This window comes from Pristiophorus japonicus, chromosome 9 (assembly GCF_044704955.1).
Source record: "Pristiophorus japonicus isolate sPriJap1 chromosome 9, sPriJap1.hap1, whole genome shotgun sequence".
Classification (NCBI taxonomy): Eukaryota; Metazoa; Chordata; class Chondrichthyes; family Pristiophoridae; genus Pristiophorus; species Pristiophorus japonicus.
Genome location: NC_091985.1, coordinates 54,804,608 through 54,817,241, shown reverse-complemented (window position 1 = coordinate 54,817,241; position 12,634 = coordinate 54,804,608). Strand labels below are relative to the sequence as shown.

At 46.2% G+C, this 12,634-nt stretch overlaps 1 protein-coding gene across 2 annotated transcripts in view; it reads right to left on the bottom strand.

Annotated features, from left to right (window-relative positions):
- Positions 1-12,634, bottom strand: part of LOC139273052 (protein kinase C epsilon type) — an 801,226-nt gene that overhangs the window by 24,430 nt on the left and 764,162 nt on the right. The window lies entirely within an intron of this gene.

Genomic DNA, 12,634 nt, shown 5'->3' with positions numbered 1-12,634 from the left:
TCGGTTGCATAACAATAGAGCAGTGACAAATGACGTAGCTCCCACTTACATGCAGGAACACATTAGGACAGGATGCACTGTCTGAAGTCAACCCTTACAGACCAGTCTTAGTTTTAAAAAATGCCAATGACAACAGCAAGAACAAGGCAAAATACAGGCCCAACCATAGGAGGGGCTTGGGGCAGGCAGCAAGGGTGAGCAAGGGAGGCTCTTCGAGTCAGAATAGTATATGTACCTCACGGATGTTTAAGAGGCAATTAAAGTGCTGTGGCTTCTCTGTTCATCAGTTTATTCTGAGGACTGTTGGGGAGAGTATGTCCGCAGGAAGCAGGTTTAGTTAAGTCTTCAAATACGTCAAAGTAAGGGTGACTACATCATGATATCTGTTTTTCAGAATTGTAAAAGTGGCTGATTTTTGTTAAAGCTCTGTAAACTATAAAGTGGTCAGAACTGTTGCCAGTATAGGACGTAATTATCCTGGACTTGTGACACCAGACCCCAATATCCTGATCAGGATGTATCCAACACTGCTCTCAGTCTGGCAATCACTTCGGCTCCTGAAATGTAGATCAGGAGTTTCTAACACTTGTAATGTTTGGCTACCAGAAACACTTCAAAGGACAGATGCCAGGAAGTATTTCTTTACATAGAGGGTGGTCGACAGTTGGAATGGATTGCCAGGAAGCATAGTTGAAATCGAGACAATTGACTCATTTAGGAAATGACTAGATGCTGTAATGGGAAAGCAGTTGGTTTGGTATTCTGAGAGGGTGAGATCAAATGGGCCAGAGGGCTTTCGTCATGTGAACCAATCATGTGAACTTATGAAAAACCTTGAAATTATCTCTGCAGAGGAAAGCAGATTATTTAACTTAGACTGTGAACACAAAATTAGAGGATACAAGGTTAAAAATAGCAAGTCTTAAGACAAGTTAACAACTAACTTCGGGAATTACCTGTGAAGTTCTCCTGATCGGCTAGTGGAAATTTCGTGGAAGATTGGCAGAAACCCGGTTAGGAACATCAAAACTGAGGCCATTTAGCCCCGCAAGCCTATTCTGTCATTCGATGTGATCATGGCTGATCTGCAACCTAACTCCACAATCTATATTAACTACGTGGATGAAGGGACTGAGTGTAACATAGCCAAGTTTGCTGACGATACAAAGATGGGAGGAAAATCAATGTGTGAGGAGGAAACACAAAATCTGCAAAAGGACATAGACAGGCTAAGTGAGTGGACAAAAATTTGGCAGATGGAGTATAATGTTGGAAAGTGTGAGGTCATGCACTTTGGCAGAAAAAAATCAAAGAGCAAGTTATTATTTAAATGGAGAAAGATTGCAAAGTGCCGCAGTACAGCAGGACCTGGGGGTACTTGTGCATGAAACACAAAAGGATAGTATGCAGGTAAAGCAAGTGATCAGGAAGGCCAATGGTATCTTGGCCTTTATTGCAAAGGGGATGGAGTATAAAAGCAGGAAAGTCTTACTACAGGTATTGGTAAGGCCACACCTGGAATACTGCGTGCAGTTTTGGTTTCCATATTTACGGAAGGATATACTTGCTTTGGAGGCAGTTCAGAGAAGGTTCACTAGGTTGCTTCTGGGGATGAAGGGGTTGACTTATGAGGAAAGGTTGAGTAGGTTGGGCCTCTACTCATTGGAATTCAGAAGAATGAGAGGTGATCTTATAGAAATGTATAAGATTATGAGGAGGCTTGGCAAGGTGGATGTGGAGAGGATGTTTCCACTGATGAGGGAGACTAGAGGGCATGATCTTAGAATAAAGGGCCGCCCATTTAAAACAGAGATGAGAAGAAATGTCTTCTCTCAGAGGGTTGTAAATCTGTGGAATTTGCTGCCTCAGAGAGTTGTGGAAGCTGGGACATTGAATAAATTTAAGACAGAAATAGACAGTATCTTAAATGATAAGGGGATAAAGGGTTATGGGGAGCGGGCGGGGAAGTGGATCTGAGTCCATGATCAGATCAGCCATGATCTTATTGAATGGCAGAGCAGGCTCGAGGGGCCGTTGGCCTACTCCTGTTCCTATTTCTTCTGTTCTTCTGTTCTTATATACCTGCCATTGCCCCATATCCCTTAATACCTTTGGTTAACAAAAAACGATCAAACTTAGATTTAAAATTAACAATTGATCTAGCATCAATTGCTATCTGTGCAAGAGAATTCCAAACAGCTACCATCCTTTGTGTGTGGAAGTGTTTCCTAATTTCATTCCTGAAAGGTTTCCACTGATCGGGAGAACAGACAAGGAAATTCCAGGCATAAAAGACATTTTTTGAGCTCTTGGGTAGCTTAGTAGGTAAAGGAATTGCAGAAGATATGTATCTTCATTGTCTGGGCAGAAATCTGACGAGGCAGATAGTTCAGCCTTCATAGAGTCTGCCTGATTTTAATTCCATTGAAGTAAATGCAATGAAAATCAAGTCACTTTTATAAAACCCAGGCAATCTGACCTACCAGACTGCTACCTTGGCAGGGAAGAAAATCTACCCTACTGTTCGTTGAGGTATTGAGCCATACAGACCAGGAAGGTGTTGATTTGACTCTTGACTTGTGTGGGGTTAGCTGATCTCAATAATAGGGGCAACAATAGGGGCAGAACAGTTGGTCTCACTGGACTAGAGAGTGGGGACGAAATGGCAAGGTTCCTCCAGCTGATCTCTATTCAGTGATCCTTCTGAAAAGTGTGCAGGCATGGATGTTGGGTGAGGACAGGAGCAGGCTTATTTGTTATGCCCGATACTGCGGGCCAATACTCACACAAACGAAGAATGGACATTCAGACAAGGTACTGCAGCACTGATGGCATCCCTGAAATTGTATTCCAGCGTCAGCTAGTGATTTCAGAAGAGTGGTGGGAGGTGGGGGTTGGAGTGGGGATTGGAAAAGATCTTTGTTTCCCAAACAGTAATGAAAATGTGGGATAGACTTCAAAAATCGTATTTAATGTCATGCCAAGTAACTGCTCAAAAAGAGTTGGATAAATATTTAGTTAGATTGGGATCAAAGGTTAAAGGCTAAGTTTAGATAAAAATGATCAAATACTGTGTGGAACATGCTGGTTCCTGAAGTGCTGATGCCACGGTAATGTCATTCAATGGACTGTGACTGGTTAAGAATGAATAATGTAGATTGTAAAATTTAGACAGTTCTGCAAGAATGTCACTTGATTCGCTTTGCGGAGAGGCTGAAAGAACGTTTGTGGTATCTTACATTGAGATATATACTTGAAAATGAAGAAATGGCTTCTCATTCCTGGAATTATTTGAATGCACGTTTAGTGTACCTAGCTCCAATAATTTTACTATAAAGAAATGCCCAGAGCTGTAAGCAGTATTCAGCTATGGCCTAGCCAATGTCTTGCACAAATACAACAGAATTTTGTTGCTTTTCATTCAACATCTTGTGTATAAAAACTAGAGGGGCAATTCTAACACTACTTGTCTGCCTGCCGAAAACCAGGCAGGCAGGCAGTTACAATCGCCCAGGTTACTTACCCATCCTGGAGCCGTCAGTTGCTGATTTTAGCTGCAGGCGGTGAGGATACCCAGCCAAAGTCGGCGGTGGCCTTTTATACATATGTATGTCAGGGCCCGACTGCAAATTTAACTTGGCAGCTTGAGCGGAAAGCTGCAGTAACTTTCCCGCAAGGTGAAGACTATAGGGAAGAGGATCTGGGGCCAGAAGAAGCCCAAATGGGTAAGTTTTATATAGCCGATCATGGCACTTACCCGCTATCGGCAGATGGCCTTAATGCTGCTCGATTTTCCGTCACTTCTCACCAATTGCCTACCTGGAATGGGTGGGAAGTTGGCTGGCAAGTTTTAATGGAGGCCTGGGAGTTAAAATACCCAAGGCCTCAATCTGGAGCAACGAGTGATTATCTAATTCACACTGCTGCCCACTTGCCTAAAAGTCGTACAGTGTTAAAATCAGACCTCAGTATACCATGCGCCATTTTTTAGGGCCTTTTTAAAAATCTGCACTCTTACCTTTAAAGAGCTATACACTTACATCACTAGCTTTCTCTGTTTGTTAGCCTGATAAGAATTTTACCATTTCGGGTATATTTCTTTTCACTGTTCTTCTTCCCAAAATGTACTACTTCACATCCTCTGCATTGAATTGCATCTACAGCTCATTCTGCTAACCTGTCTATCTTGCATTTTTCCTATTTGGCTATGACCAAATCATTCATATAAATGGAAATTAATTATAGTTGGAGTATTTCTGCAAATACATTGTAGCATATACAATGAATTACGGCATTTTGTTTTTTGCTTTTATCACTTAAGTGAATGGATTTATTCCACAATAACCACAATTAGAATGTAAAATTTAACCTAATGCATGGTTTAAGCCATTTACTTAGCGAATAAAAGCTTTTTACTAAACATTTTGGAATGTCACTACATTTAACTCAAACATCACTACTCTCCCTAAATTAAGCAATAATTCATCTTTCCAAATGGTTGTTAGTTTTATTGCATTTTCCAGGGAAAGTTCATACATCAAGCAGGTCAAGTACAGCATAGCCCAGGTACAAAGCTCCTTCAATCCTGACCCAGCATTATGTCTTAGCTCCAGAAGCTCATCATTTGCTGCACAAATGTAAATTTTCCAAACCCAATACCAACTATTGATATGGTCAAGCCTATTTTTGAACAATAAACTGCTTTACGGTAGGGACTTGAACCCACTAGGAGCTTGGTTGAGACAGTCTCAAATTAATTTCATATAGGCCCTTTACAACAGGTAGGGAGGGGAGAATTTAATTTGCTCAAAACGGGGCTGGGTTCAATCCCAGGTCCTAATGGTGCTAGGGAAGCTTTGTACCCAACAGCCCCCTACAGTAGAACCTGTTTCAAAAGACCACCTGTATAAAGTGACAACTTCTTCTCCCCAATATATTCCCTAGATGGAATTAGTTATGTTGGAAGGCTGTCTATGAAGATGAGATGACTGTTTCATTGCACTTACATTTCAACAGGTAGTCAGTTATTCAGTTTCTAGTTAAATCTGAGTCATGTTATTTTTCTTTGAAATGATAAATACGCCTAAACCATTCAAAACCAATGTTTAGTATTTTTTAATGCTAGATTTACTTTCCTGATTCTACTTTCGTAACTTTAAATACATGTTGTATTATATAATTTGTGGCTTGAAATTATTTTAGGGCTGCAGGTTTGAATCCCACTCTGTTGAGTTCCTGACTGAGCTTGAGTTAAATGCTGAGCAGAGGCTGCAGTATCTCCCAGATGGTGGGGGAGGGGGGAATTTGGAAAGGAGTTACACCTGGAATGGGAAGCAGGTGGAGCTCTCCAGGTAGTCAACTACAGGGGGCACTGGTCACATAAGAACATAAGAAATAGGAACAGGAGTAGGCCATTTGGCCCCTCGAGCCTGCTCCGCCATTCAATAAGATCATGGCTGATCCGATCAGGCAATTAGCTCCACTTCTCTGCCCACTCCCCATAACTCCTTATCCCCTTATCGTTTAAGAAACTGTCTATTTCTGTCTTAAATGTATTCAATGTCCCAGCTTCCACAACTCTTTGAGGCAGCGAATTCCACAGATTCACAACCCTCTGAGAAGACATTTCTCCTCATCTCTGTTTTAAATGGGCGACCCCTTATTCTAAATTCATGCCCTCTAGTTCTAGTCTCCCTCATCAGTGGAAACATCCTCTCTGCATCCACCTTGTCAAGCCCCCTCATAATCTTATACGTTTCGATAAGATCACCTCTCATTCTTCTGAATTCCAATGAGTAGAGGCCCAATCTACTCAATCTTTCCTCATAAGTCAACCCCCTCATCCACGTAATCAACCTAGTGAACCTTCTCTGAACTGCCTCCAAAGCAAGTATATCCTTCCGTAAATATGGAAACCAAAACTGCACGCAGCATTCCAAGAATGGCCTCACCAATACCTTATATAGCTGTAGTAAAACTTCCCTGCTTTTAGATTCCATCCCCTTTGCAATAAAGGCCAAGATACCATTGGCTTTCCTAATCACTTGCTGTACCTGCATACTATCCTTTTGTGTTTCATTCACAAGTACCCCCAGGTCCCGCTGCACTGCGGCACTTTGCAATCTTTCTCCATTTAAATAATAACTTGCTCTTTGATTTTTTTCTGCCAAAGTGCATGACCTCACACTTTCCAACATTATACTCCATCTGCCAAATTTTTGTCCACTCACTTAGCCTGTCTATGTCCTTTTGCAGATTTTGTGTTTCCTCCTCACACATTGCTTTTCCTCCCATCTTTGTATCGTCAGCAAACTTGGCTACGTTACACTCAGTCCCTTCTTCCAAGTTATTAATATAGATTGTAAATCACAGCCTGGGTTCAGTTAGTGCACCTAAGCTCTTGGCTGTAGACATCAAGCCAAGTAGAAGAAGTAAAAGGAATAAAAATACAAAAATATAAAGGGGATAACTGGCTAACACACTCCATAAAAATTTAAAAATAACAATTATTTTAAATGTTTATATATATTTTTCCCTCTTCGATATCTATCTGCTCCATTCTCTTCGGCCAAATGATCATCACGGAACCTGCTCTCACACCTGTCAATATTGCCCATGGTCTGGTCCCTAGCAAATGCCAACATTGGCACAGATGACTTAGAAACTAAGGGCTAGAACCTCAACTTTTGTGCGTTACCGTGAGCGATATCAAATGGGCGGTAGCGTAAAATTCTTTTGACCTTCTGCGATAAAGCGTGGCCGACCTTAGCAACGGCATGGCAACGCTCGATTCCTACGATTCAGGAGGTCAAGGTCATCATGACATGCGCAGAAGAGGAGACAGAGAGAGAGGGAGCTCAGAGGCACTGAAAAAGTGTGTGGCTGTATTGTGTGCTTGTCTGGCTATTGTGGGAGGCACAACGGAGATTCACCAGTAGAAAAAAGCCGACTAAGCCTATCAAGAACATAGTTGGCACCGAGTTTTTGTCCAACAAATAAGATATAACATGGAAGGGATGGAGGAGGCCCTGGAGCTGGTAGCCAGGAACACTGGTGGCAGGGGGCTCCCAGTGGTCCCCGAGCACGGCACTCCAGCCCTAGGTTCCGCATCAGCACTGCGAATAACAGATGAGAGCAAGGACCAAGATCCTGCTTCTGCATCAGAGAATGTTGCCCCCTCGGCACCCCCCGCTCCCGTACCCCCATGCACCCACCGCATCTGCCTTCATCCCTCCCCAATGAGGCACCGCCTGAGGAGCGCCTTGGCCAGGTGCCTTGCAGCGAGACGGGGAAGGGATAGAGGTGGGCAGAAGGAGAGGGGGGAAGGAAAGTGAGGTGCATGTCCGCAGGTGATGGCTGTGTTATATCTCCATCTGGGTGTATGCAATTTGTTGCAATGTATGGGGGATGGGGACCATGCTCCTGCTTTGCCTTTGTATTCTGTGTTGCTGAACATGTTGACCATGTGGTTTATGTCAATGGTGGAAAAAGTGGGGTGTGGGTAGGGGTTGGATGTTATTGGCTGCGGCACTTATGATTTCAGTCCAATGTTGGTATTAAACTTTTGTTATTGAACATAACCTTTCCACTGTCCTTACACCTTACTATAGAATCACACGAGGCATGTACTGCAGACAAGGTCACTCCATGACCTGAACCTTTATTCCCAGGACCAAGAAGTGCTAACCCTGCGTGGGACTTCCCTTTATATATCTGGATGACCAGGTGAGGAGTGTCTCCCACAAGTTCACCCCCTGTGGTCAAGATGTGCATTACTCAGGTGTATACAGTGTACAGTGTTGTTACATAAAGGTTACAGTTATGTGAAGGTTACAAACATGACATTACCTCCCCTCAACGTCTTTGGACAAAGATTGAATCTTTCAGGCGGTCGACGCTCTCTCGTGGAGCGCCGCAGTTGGGGCTCTGGTGGTTGGGCCTTGGCATGCGTCTCTGTCGCCTGAGGTGATTCCGGCCTGTCCGGGCTGGCCGCAAGGACTGTGCATGCTGGTGAATGTTCTTGTTGCTCGTTCACTGGCAGTGGTGTGGGTGACATCTCATGATCTTCCTCAGGTTCCTCAGTGTCCATGCTGAACCTTTTCTTTACTGGTCCAGATGTTTGCGGCATATCTGCCCATTGTTAAGTCTGACCACTATGACCCTATTCCCCTCTTTGCTAATTACAGTACCCTCAAGCCACTTGGGTCCCAAAGCATGATTGAGAACAAATAAGGGTCATCAATTTCTATGCATCTCCCCACTGAGTTGCAATCATGGCACTCGATTTGGGACTGGTGCTTGCGCTCAACAATGTCTGACAGGTCTGGGTGAATGAGGGACAGCCGCGTTTTAAGCGTGCGTTTCATGAGTAGTTCCGCTGCCAGGACTCCCGTGAGCGAATGCGGGCGGGACCTATAGGCCAGCAGGAGGCGCGAGAGGCGGTACTGAAGGGAGGGTCCTTGAATCCGGAGCATGCCCTGTTTTATGATTTGAACCGCACGTTCCGCCTGACTATTGGAAGCTGGTTTGAATGGTGCTGTCCTGACGTGTTTGATACCATTACTCGACATAAACTCCTGGAATTCATAGCTAGTGAAACACGGGTCATTATCGCTAACCAGGATGTCCGGCAAGCCGTGGGTCACAAAGACCATACGCAGATTTTCCACAGTGGTGGATGTCGTGCACGAATTCAATATGATGCACTCGATCCATTTCGAGTATGCATCGACAACAATCAGGAACATTTTTCCCATAAACGGGCCCGCGTAGTCTACGTGAATACGTGACCCTGGCCCACGGGCTGAGTGGGGCCTCCCTGGGGGCATTTCCCAGCTGAGAACACGCTGTGCACCTGCGAACCCAGTATTCCAGGTCTGAGTCAATTCCCGGCCACCATACATGTGACCGGGCAATGGCCTTCATTAGCATGATGCCTGGGTGCTCACTGTGGAGTTCCCTGATGAATGCTTCCCTTCCTTTCTGGGGCATGGCTACCCGGCTGCTCCATAGCAGGCAGTCAGCTTGGATGGAGAGCTCGTCCATCCGTCTGTGAAACAGCGTGACCTCCTCGGGGCACGCTCCGTGTGCGGGCACCCAATCTCCAGTCAGAACACATTTCTTTATCAGGGATAGGAGGGGATCTCTGTTGGTCCAGATTTTGATCTGGCGAGCTGTGATGGGGGAGCCTGCAGTGTCGAAAGCCTCAAAGGCCATGACCATCTCCGCGCTTTGTTCCTCAGTGATCGCCAGTGGGAGCCTGCTGAGCGCGTTAGCGCAATTTTCGGTGCCTGGCCAGTGCTGTATGGTGTAGTCATACGCAGCCAGCGTGAGGGCCCACCGCTGTATGCGAGCTGACACATTGGCATTGACAGCCTTGCTGTCGGACAACAGGGATGTTAACGGCTTGTGGTCCGTTTCTAACTCGAACCTTCTGCTGAAAAGGTATTGGTGCATCTTTTTCACCCCGTAGACAAATGCGAGTGCTTCCTTTTCAACCATCCCATATCCCCGTTCTGCCTGGGAGAGCGACCTGGAGGCATAAGCCACAGGTTGGAGTTGGCCCTCATCATTACTCTGCTGCAACACGCACCCAACCCCATAGGATGATGCATCACACATTAAAACCAGTCTCTTACAGGGGTTGTACAAGGTCAACAGCTTGTTAGAACAAAGCAGATTCCGCACCCGATTGAAAGCCCGTTCTTGACAGTCCCCCCAAAACCAATCGCAACCCTTACGCAGGAGCACGTGTAGCAGCTCCAACAATCTGCTTAAGTTCGGCAGAAAGTTCCCAAAGTAGTTCAATAGTCCCAGAAATGACCGCAACTCCGATGTGTTGCTGGGCGCACGACCGATCGCCTCCGTTTTGGATTTGGTAGGCCGGATCCCGTCTGCGGCAACCATCCTGCCCAAAAACTCGACCTCTGGGGCCAAAAACACGCACTTGGACTTTTTTAGTCGCAAACCTACCCGGTCCAGTCGGCGTAGCACCTCTTCCAGGTTGTGGAGATGTTCCTCGGTGTCTCGACCCGTGATAAGGATGTCATCTTGGAATACGATTGTTCCAGGGATGGATTTAAGCAATCTTTCTGTTCCTCTGGAAGATAGCAGCCGCTGAACGAATGCCAAATGGACACATGTTGTAAACGAATAGCCCCTTGTGCGTAGTGATGGTGGTCAGAAGCTTGGATTCTTCAGCCAGTTCCTGAGTCATGTAGGCTGAAGTGAGGTCCAATTTGAACAGCTTGCCACCTGCCAGCGTAGCAAAAAGATCCTCCGCTCTCGGAAGCGGGTATTGGTCGGTATTGGTCCTGTAGTTACACTCAGTTGATGGTGGCCTTGTAGTCGCCACAAATCCTGACCGAGCCATCCGCTTTAAGGACAGGAATGATGGGGCTGGAATGCCCAGTCACTGAATTCAACAGGCAAAATTATGCTCTCTCTTCGCAGTCTGTCCAACTCACTCTCAATTCTCTCACGCATCACATACGGCACAGCTCTGGCTTTGTGGTGCACTGGTCTGGCGTCCGGGGTGATGCGTATCACTACTTTGGTACCTTTGAAAGTCCCGACACCAGGTTGAAATAGTGACTCAAATTTCTGTAGGACCTGTGAGCATGAACTTCGCTCCACAGATGAAATGGCGTGCACATCCCCCCATTTCCAGTTCATCTCGGCTCCCCAAAAGCGCAGGACCATTTCCCAGGACAATCCACAATGGCAGCCGGTTCTCCCATCCATTGTGTGTGACCACCAAGTTTGCACTGCCTAGTACTGGGATGATCTCTCTGGTCTACGTGCTTAGCTGCGTGTCAATGCTTTCCAGTTTGGGCCTGTTAGCTTTGAGTGGCCATAGTTTTTCAAATTGTTGGGCACTCATAAGTGACTGGCTGGTTCCTGTGTCCAGCTCCATGCCATTTAATAGACCTTTCATCATCATAGGTGGCGTTTTGGTGTACGAGCTGTGGACGTCTGCCACATGAACCCGCTGGACATCAGCGTCCATAGCTTTGCCCCAAGCATCACCCTGCCTTGCAGACCCCTTGTCTGGTTCCTCTGCCTCGTAAACTAGCATCGCTACGGGCTTTCTGCACATTCTGGCCAGATGTCCACTGAAGTTACAGTTTCGACGGATAAATTGTTGAAACCTACAAGTTTTCGCAGCATGTCTGCCACCGCACCTCTAGCATGAGCTGAGATTGTTGTGAATAAAGGAACTGTTACCAGGCATTCCTCTCTGATTGTCTCTTTGATTACTCATGAGCACTCTGTTGCTGAGTGTCAATGGTCCCATCCCGGGATGCATTGTCCCTTGTGATGGCGTAAATTGCCGATCGCCCTGCCATTGTCTCTGTTGCTGGCCCACCCTAGAGCCTATTGCTGCCTGGGCAGTGTCGAATTGCCCTTGTCTGCCTGCGGGGTTCTGTGTCTCGTTTACAATGTTAACTCCCTGGTCCATCGCCACGTTGGAACCAGGGCTGCGCGCGTAAATTATCTTGGTCTCCTCTTCCCCTGCCATGAAGGTCTGAGCTATCAGTGTTGCCCTTTCCAAAGTCAAGTCCTTAGTCTCAATAAGCTTCCTGAAATTCCCGGCATGACCAATGCCCTCAATGAAGAAATCCCTTAACATCTCCCCCCTGCAGGCGTCTGTGAACTTAGAGGCTGGCCAAACGCCGAAGGTCCGCAACGAAGTCCGATATGCTTTGTCCCTCTCGACACTGGTGTGTATAGAACCGGTGCCGGGCCATGTTTATACTGCTCGCCGGTTTGAGGTGCTCACCGATCAGAGTGCTGAGCTCTTCAAAGGACTTGTCCGCCGGCTTCTAGGGTGCGAGCAGTTCTTTCATTAGCGCATACGTCTTGGATCGACAGCTGGTCAGTAGATGCGCCCTCCGTTTGCCAGCCGCTTCCTCTCCCAGCCAGTCCTTCGTGACAAAGCTCTGCTGGAGCCTCTCAACGAAATCGTCTCAGTCCTCACCAACACAGTACTGTTCCTCTGTGCTACCGGTGGCCATCCTCGTGGGTCATTGATTCCCGTTTCTCGTCGCCAAATGTAGTGTCCTTACACCTTACTATAGAATCACACGAGGCATGTACTGCAGACAAGGTCACTACGTGACCTGAACCTTTATTCCCAGGACCAAGAAGTGCTGACCCTGCGTGGGACCATCCTTTATATACCTGGATGACTAGGTGAGGAGTGTCTCCAACAAGTTCACCCCCTGTGGTCAAGGTGTGCATTACTCAGGTGTATACAGTGTACAGTTTTGTTACATAAAGGTTACATTTATGTGAAGGTTACAAACATGACAACATTGTTGCGCATTGTCTCAGATAGTTGGACCGTTACACACTGGTGAGTCCTTACCATGAAAGGGTTGAATACATCTTTACTTCAATCAACGTAAACTTTAACTGGCACCAAGGTGATGGGCACCATTGATGTCTGAGCTGCACACACAGCAGTGGGTCAGCGTTGTCACTCACATCAGCGCTATTTCAGGCAAATCTTTCCGATATCAACTCCTCACATAAGAGTGGGATTTAACAAATGCCAGGTACACCGCTGGCAACCGTCCCGGTTAGTTCCACTTTTTGTGGGCGTTTTTTTGAGCGAGCGATATTCTGGGTG